We start from the raw sequence: 8,405 nt of genomic DNA, 5'->3' as shown, positions 1-8,405 counted from the left end.
ATATATCTAAAATATAAATTCCATAAAGGCAGGGATTTTGCATATTGTTTTCTACAAAGGTGTTCTAAGTGCTTAGAATAGTGTTTAACACCCAGTGGATTCTCAGTATACATTCATTCAACCAATAGGTTAACAAATGGAAACTTGAGATGTTAAGCAACTTATTCAAGGTCACACAACCAGTCAAATATGGGGATTTCAATCCAGTTCTATCTGGTTCAAAATCTCTTTGTTTCTTCAACTATATTAGGCTGCTTCTTGGAAGCTCTATTTCTTGCTTTTTTAATTTTTCTCTATTTCTTGTATACAGTTCCCATGGTGGTACAGGAAGGGACACTACCCATTAAGTCATCTGAAATTGTCTTCTTGCCATCAAAGACATTGAATAGCCAGTCACACTCTCATCCCTAGCACTCATTTTACCTTCTGCTTCAGGAGGTAATGCCAATATTTTATAGGTATACTTCAAAACTTTCTTAGCAAGGCCCTGAGCAACTCAGTGTGACCCTGACTCAAAATAAAAAGTAAAAAACAGCTGGTGATGTGGCTCAGTGGTTAAACACCCCTGAGTTCAATCCCTGGTACCAAAACCAACCAACCAAAAAACAAAAACTCTCCATTATACACCAAGATCAAAGAATTAGGATGTGGATGATAATTTTGATGTAACTTTTTATTCCAGTATTCAGAAGATTTGTCAACTTTCTGACAAGCATCAGTAGTTAACAGTCACAAGGAACCTTAAAGATCCTATAGTCCAAAACTCCCACCTAGTATTGCAGGAATAGCTCTTAAAAAGTCACTAAATTGGATCAGCTTACAGGCATCTCTAAAGGGTGGGCAAGAGGATGCCAGAGTGTGCACAAAGCTACAGGAGACAAATAATTTCCCTTTAAGTGTTTTAAATGTTATTTTATATTACAACCTCTTCTAATATGCTTTATTGGAATATATAACTCACATGAATGTTTAAAGAGGAACTGGAGATGAGGGTAGGCAGGGCAGTCACTTTTTAGGGAGTAATTTCCTAAAAAATGATATTTAAACTGAGACCTGAGCCAGGCGAGATGCCACACTACTGTAATCCCAGCTACTTAGGGGAGGTTAAGGTATGGATCAAAAGTTCAAGGTCAGCCAGGTGTGGTGGTGCATGCCTGCATTTCTAGCAGCTTGGGAGGCTGAGTCAGGAGGATTGCAACTTCAAAGCCAGGCTCAGCAACTTAGCAAGAACCTGTCTCAAAATTTAAAATTAAAAAAAAGCTGGAAATGTGACTCAGTGGTAAAACATCCCTGGATTCAATCCCCAGTATGAAGAAGAAGAAGAGGAGGAGGAGAAGGAAGAGGAGGAGGAGGAAGAAGAGGAATAGGAGAAAAGAGAAGAAGAGGAGGAGGAGGAGGAAGAGGAGGGAGGAAGAGGTGGAAGTAGTAGTAATTTGAGGCCAGCTTGGGCAACTCAGCAAGACCCTGTCTCAAAATAAAATTTTAAAAGGGCTGAGAATGTACCTTAGTGGTAAAGTGCTTACCTAGCATGGGTGAGGCCCTGGATTTATCCTCAGTACAACCCTCCCCCCACCAAAGAAAAAAAACACCTGAGACCTGAGAAATGTGATTGAGTTAGTGACATGAAGAGTGGGAAGATAACAAGTCTTTAAGCAACCTAGTGAGATGCTGTATCAAAATACAAAATGAAAAGGGCAGGGAATGTGGCTCAGTGATTAAGCACCCCTAGGTTCAATTCCTGGTACAAAAAAAAAAAAAAAAAAGAAAGAAAAAGAAAAAAATATGGAAAGCCAGGCACACATCTATAATCCCAGCAGCTAGGGAGGCTGAGGCAGGAGTATTACAAGTTCATGACTAGTCTTAGCAACTTAGTGAGGCTCTAAGCAACTTAAGGAGATTGTGTCTCAAAATTAAAAAACAAAAGGGCTGGTGGTGTAGCTAAGTGGTTAAGCACCTCTGGGTTCAATCTCCAATACAAGGGGAAAAAAAAGAGTGAGAGGATTGGGAAGGCTAAAGGAGAGGTTCATGGGCAGTGCCATAGGCAGAAAGAATAGAGGTTCTGAGGCAGGGAAAAAGTATAGAATTCAAAGTCAGAGGTCCAAGTGTCCCAGGCCAATGCTCTGTTATGTTCTATATATGTTCTATTTTGAGAGTATCTCTTGCAGCACCTCCTATGTGTCCACCAATCCACTTGTATCCTGCCAAAACACTGTGAGAATGGGGGGGGGGCGGGAGGTGTAACAATGGGAACAGAGATCTCTACAGCTGTCCCAGCACCACTCCAAATTTCATAGCTAAAATCAGGAAGCCAGGAACACACATCCAGCATTTGCTTAAGGATTTTCAACAGTTACTGAAACCATTCACTGCTTTAGATTAGAAACTACTTGGTAGAAAAAGTAAACTCTAGCCAGCCTGAGGTACAGAATATTACAAACAATATTACCAGCTGATATCTGTATATGGTTGTCATTTTAGCTCTAGGTGCTATTATGATTCTTATTTTACAAACAAGGAAACTGAGACTCAAGATTTGCCTAAAGTCACATAGATAGTGAGGAACAAGTCTATGGCCATACCACCCTGAATGCGCCCAATCTCGTCTGATAGCGAGGAACAAAACAAAAATTGGAGATCTAGGTCCTTCAGGTGCTAAAGTTGATATGCTCAGCACCACACTGCCTTGCTGATCAGAGTCAGAAGAAAAGAGTGACTAGGAAGGCCTTACTTCTTGGTACTTTAAATCTCTGTGAGCCACTAAGCAAACCCAGCATCCTACCTCCTGATATACCCTAAGATTGGGGCAGGGAGATAAAGAAATAAATGGTGCCAAGTGACTACTATATGCCAAGCATCATGATAAGACCTCCAACAATGTTATTTCACTTAATCTTCACAGCAACCCTTTATGGTGCAGAAATTCTCCCCATTTTACAGATGAGGGAACTACTGTCCAGGATGCTGAAGTAATTTACCTTGTTGGTAAATTGTGGAGTTGCGACTGGAATCCAGGCTTGAGCATCTCCAGAAGCCCATACCATTCCCACTAGAGCACACTAATGATGGCTTACTATTTAACCCTACCCAGATTAGGTATTTGCCCTTTAGTGAGGGTCTTTCCTATGCATATTTCACAGGACAGTGGTGGACCTGAACAGAAGGGGTCCGCAAGGTGGGCCTGCCTTAAATCACACCAGAATGGCATTGACCTGCCTTCTCCCTAGAGTTCTGAAAGTGGGGCAGTGAGCCAGGGAAGATAAATCTCTACTCCAGTCACAGCCTTCTTCTCCTCCAACTGGGATAACAACTCTCAGACACTCAGGCAACTACAGAAACAAAGAGAGCGGGGAATCAATCAAGGGTTTATTTGCAAAGGGTAATGTCAGGGGATGAACTTCCTTTAAATCCTGCTAACTCTGTACATTTAGCGTGCTTACAGGCTTAGGAATTTGATTTTTCTCTGACTTGCCTTAGAAGATTTGTTTGTATCATTGATTAAATTATATTCTCCCTCTCAGCTCATCACCTTTTAGAGCACAGACTTTGATGTGTGTTCCTCAGCCTCCCCTACCTTTTTGGTCCAGCTAAACTAGGACTTTTCAAACAAACCTACCGAGAAGTATCACCAGCCTGGGCCTTTCCAGAAACTCAAGCTGCTGAAGGAGATATGGTATTTAGTTAAGCTAAAGTGAAGCCCTGCATAAATCATAAAAAGACAAACCCAGGTTACTTAAACAGGACCCTGAGAGATGCTTGGGGAATAGACTTGCAAGCAGCTTTATTTTTCTACAGCCGATTTACTTCCCAAATGCTAGAGCCCACAAGTACCCCACGAGTAACTTGGCTCCCAAATGCTGGATCAGGTATTGGCCTCGGAGCACAATTCTGATGCTGTTTCCTGAATTCCCACATTACTGTTTTTCACACATGAATCAAGCTTCAAACTTCTGTGTCTGGATTGTGCATGTGCGTGTGTTTGTGTGCTTGGAAAGGGTAGATAGGGAAGGAAGGGGATCCCAAAGGAAGAACATTTAACTGAATGCTTATATTGCATGTGTCCCGTTGTTCTTTTTCTGTTCATATAAAGCTGTTCTTTTCTGATTAGCTGCTTCTGCATGTACAGGGCTAGGAATAAATAGGAGCCTGATTTTAGGAGGTGTCTGGGAGAAGGCAGCTTTTCAGTGTTTGTCTGATATATCTGCACGGTGTTTTTTTTTTTTGGGGGGGGAGAAGGGGACAGTTATGTGTAGAGACATAAATCCTTGGGATTTATTTTCCCTAGTGTATGTGCTTGCTTCTGCTTTTGATCCTAAATGCATTTAAATGATTTAGTTGTTCACCAGGCAATTAGAGGAAGATGTGCTCATTTCACACTCACAATGGACCTGGTGGGTGAGGGAGAATGTCATGCAATGCAAAGCGCTATGGTTTTATGGTCTTTCCTTCAAGAAGAATCTAGTCAGGGATTGGAGAATAGACTGTAAGCCACATTCTCCTTACTTATATTGGGCAAAAATTTTGAATGCAAAAGGTAGAGATTTTTTTTTTGTTAAGATACTTATTTTGCCAGAATAAAAAAAAAATAGGGATATTTTACTTTATATGCTTTTGACTTCTGGTTTCCTTTTGAAAACCATAATTCCTGGCTATGTGGACCTGCATTGCCCTGTAGTGGCGATTAGGCTACCTCTTCATATGAGTCCTACTTTTGGTTTCTTGGCAGTCCCTATCACTAGTATTTCTTTTCTTTCCTTCCTTCCTTCCTTCCTTCCTTCCTTCCTTCCTTCCTTCCTTCCTTCCTTCCTTCCTGAGAGGGGAGGAACTGGGGATTTAATCTAGTGTCACTTTACCATGGAGCCACATCCCCAGCCCCTTTTTTAATGTTTTATTTTGAGAAAGGGTCTCACTAAGTTGCTGAGGCTGGGTTTGAACTTGCAATCCTCCCACCTCAGCCTTCCCTGTCACTGTGATTACAGGTGTGCACCACCACACCTGGCACACTATGCCCAATCCTCTTCATCATCCCAGACAGAAATGGTCTGCATCAGACGCCATTCTCTCATTTCCCTTCTCCCAGACTCTGATCATCTCTACTAGACTTTGTTTCTGTGAATTTGCTATTCTAAGTTCCTCATATAAGTGAAAGAAAACATTTGTCCTTTGTGCCTGGTTGATTTGAACTCACCTAATGTTTTCAAGGCAGACTTTAGTTTTTCAAAGTATAGATGTTAATGATTAGAGCATAGATATTGTGTTTTATTGCACAATAGAGGAGCTGCATTTTGTGGACCAAAAAAAAAAAAAAAAAAAAAAAAGAAGGTCAAACAGGGCAAATAGTTTGGGATGGAAAATCATGAATTTTGAGATTAAAATGATTCTCCTTTTTTCCATATTACTATATGGATTTTGTAACATGTAGTACTCAAGCAACTCAGTGTCTTTACACAGGTGTTTTACAGCTAGTGGTTAATTCTCCTGGTATCCCCCAGAGGGCTTTCCATATTTTACAGTCAGGATATGAAGACATAGGGATGCTGTGGGGATTAGTTAAATGTGTGTGGCACAGTTTGCTGTATAAACTCACTTTCTGGAACTAGTTTTTATTCCCTGCTCTTAACTTCCACAGCTTTTACTGTCAATACCATTCATTTAGCACTTAGCATATGCTTGTTAGTTATCTTTTTATGTATATATCCTGGAAGGCAGGAGCCAAGTCTCATACCTCTTTGTTTTTACAGTCCTGTCCATAATAGCAGTTCAATTGATGTTTGTTGATGTTGGCCTCCCCCCACCCCCTTTTAAGTAGAGCAGACAACCCATAGCTTTAAATTCAAACTCAGTTTAAACAAACTGAAAGGTTTTCATGGTAAAAACACAAAGGAACTCTTGCGTGCAGGAGAGAAGGAACACCTAAGACCCTTGGAAGACCCAGGTAAAGCAGAGGTACCCAAAAACCTGTTGTTTGCCACAGGCTAGAAGTGACTCACACAGGGCCTGATTCACCTTTAAGTTCAGAGCTCTGCTAACTCTACTCCATCAAAATTGGAATTTGAAGAAGAGTCATGCTCAAGGCAGTGTTGAAAAGGGGATGTTGAAATAGTCATGTTTTAGGGGTTTCCAATGTATGAAAGCTTCAGTAGCTGTGGGGAAGGCATGTTGGAAAAGTCTTTTCAGGGCAACTTAAAGGTTTGGGGCAGGCATATTACAAATTTGGCTGTCAGGCCTTTGCTACCAGAACTTTTTTTTTTTTTTCCCCCTAGCAACTTCTCTAGTGACAAGATGGAAAACGGTCTAAATCCCATCTTAATAGGGTAGTGGGTAAAATAATTTTTGTACAATTTGTAATAAAATATTGAGTTATCATGAAACAGAATGAAGTAAAGGTAGCTATTCTGAGATGGAAGGGTATTCAAGATGATACATTGCTGAGTAAAGAAACTCAAGGTATGTTTCAAGTGCTAATCCCACTTTTAAGGGATACAATGGAAAGCAAAGTGATAGAGAGGAACTTTTCACTGTGCTCCTTCAGGGTGGTTTTACTTTCATTTTGCCATGTGCAAATTTTATTTTTTCCACTTTAACAGCATAGGAATTTGTTTTGGAACCCAGAATTGAACACAGAAGCGCTCAACCCCTGAGCCACAACCCCAGTTCATCTTTTATATTTTTGTTTAGAGACAGGGTCTTGCTAAGTTGCTTAGGGCCTAGATATGTTGCTGAGGTTGGCTTTAAATTTGCAATCCTCCTTTCTCAGTCTCCCAAGTCACTGGAATTAAAGGTGTGTACCATCACACCCAGCAGAGTCAGCAATTTTAACAGGTATTCTGTTGCCATTGTTATCAGTAGTGGTCTTCCAGCATATTCCCTCCCTATCTAGTTTTCTTGTCCACACCTTTAAGTAACAAGTTAGAATAATCTTGCCTCAAAAACCAGATGTCTCCATGTTTTAAATACTCAAAAATCACCTTCTTCATGAAAAATCATCCAAATAACCTCCTTTCACACACAAACTGAATCATACCAAGCACCCACTTTGCCAGTTTTCCTGCTTCGGAGTCAATATCAACAATTCCTAGCACAAGCCTGACCGCACACTCCATGACATGCCATCTGCTCCCAACTCTTCCTGTACTCAGAAGGATATTCTGAGACGGTGTTCATGGTGAGATAGTGTTTACCTTGAGCTCACTTCTCTTGCATGCCTTGATCCATGGTCCTTCAGAAGGCTCCCATTAGGCAGACTTGAATTGGATGCCACTCTTTCATTGGTATGAGTTCATTACCATGACTCTGTGTTTTCAAGGCCTTTACATTTAGATTTGCTTCCTACTTGAAACATTTTCTAGGAAATATGGATGTGTAAAGAATGGTGGTTTCCATGGCAAATGTTCCCTCATATTTTTTTCTCAAGTTCAATTCAGAGATACACAGCATGATTTCCTCTTTCAGTGCAGTACCAGCACCACAATAGATTTAGGTTGTATCACAATTCCAGAATTGTTTAAGAAAGAAATCTCACCCACTCTGGTTAGAAAATGCATAATTTATTATTCTAACTGCAAGGAGTCAACTTAGTACCCACTCCCAAAATTGTAGGAAAAGAATTGACTTTTTAAGCCATAAAACCTACACAATCTTGGAATAAACACTTAAAACAGATGAGCAGAATACTTGAATCTCAAGCACACGTGAGACTCTCCAAGTAGAACACATACATGTGTGGAATGCTTTGTGGTGTACAGAGTTTTCACATACATTTCATTTTATTTTTACACCAGTGCCATTAAATTAATAGGGCATATCTTATAGCATTTATTTAGATAGGAAAATTAAGGTTCAGAAGCTAAGCCACTTAAAAGTCATACAACTAGCTAATAAACGCTAGAGCCCACGATGAATTCTTCCTTTGGTTCTAAATTCCATGTTATTTTGCTATCCCTAAACTGTTTCTTCGTGCTTTCGTTTTCCCAGATGTAAAATGGTAGATTTTCCATCTCCCAGGATGCTATTGCACTTAACCCTTTGTATTCTTAGGCAATATCAATTTTCCTCAGTTTTTGAACACCACATTGACACTTAATTTACTCTCTTAATGAATTAAGAGGGAAAGTTACCTATTCCCAAAGGGTTGGACAGTGCCATAAACATAAAAGTGTACTGGAGTCAGCCGACACACTGTCACACTCTTTTATGAGACTAAGAAACAAACGTCTCATCTTTCTATTCCCAGCAGTAACTGGGAGAGAACACAGAGCCAGACAATAGCCTCTTGTGTAGTTTTATTAATTTTGAGGGCGGGTGGGACGAAAGAATCGGATTGGCGATTGAAAAGACCAATCACAAGCAATCCCAGTCCAGAACTGGCCAATAGGTAGCTGCAAAAGAATGGTGGGTGGGACTTACAT

The sequence above is a fragment of the Marmota monax genome, unplaced genomic scaffold (assembly GCF_021218885.2).
Source record: "Marmota monax isolate L192 unplaced genomic scaffold, Marmota_monax_Labrador192_F-V1.1 WCK01_AAM20220418_F8-fsc00050, whole genome shotgun sequence".
NCBI classification, from domain to species: domain Eukaryota; kingdom Metazoa; phylum Chordata; class Mammalia; order Rodentia; family Sciuridae; genus Marmota; species Marmota monax.
This window is presented reverse-complemented; position numbering follows the sequence as displayed.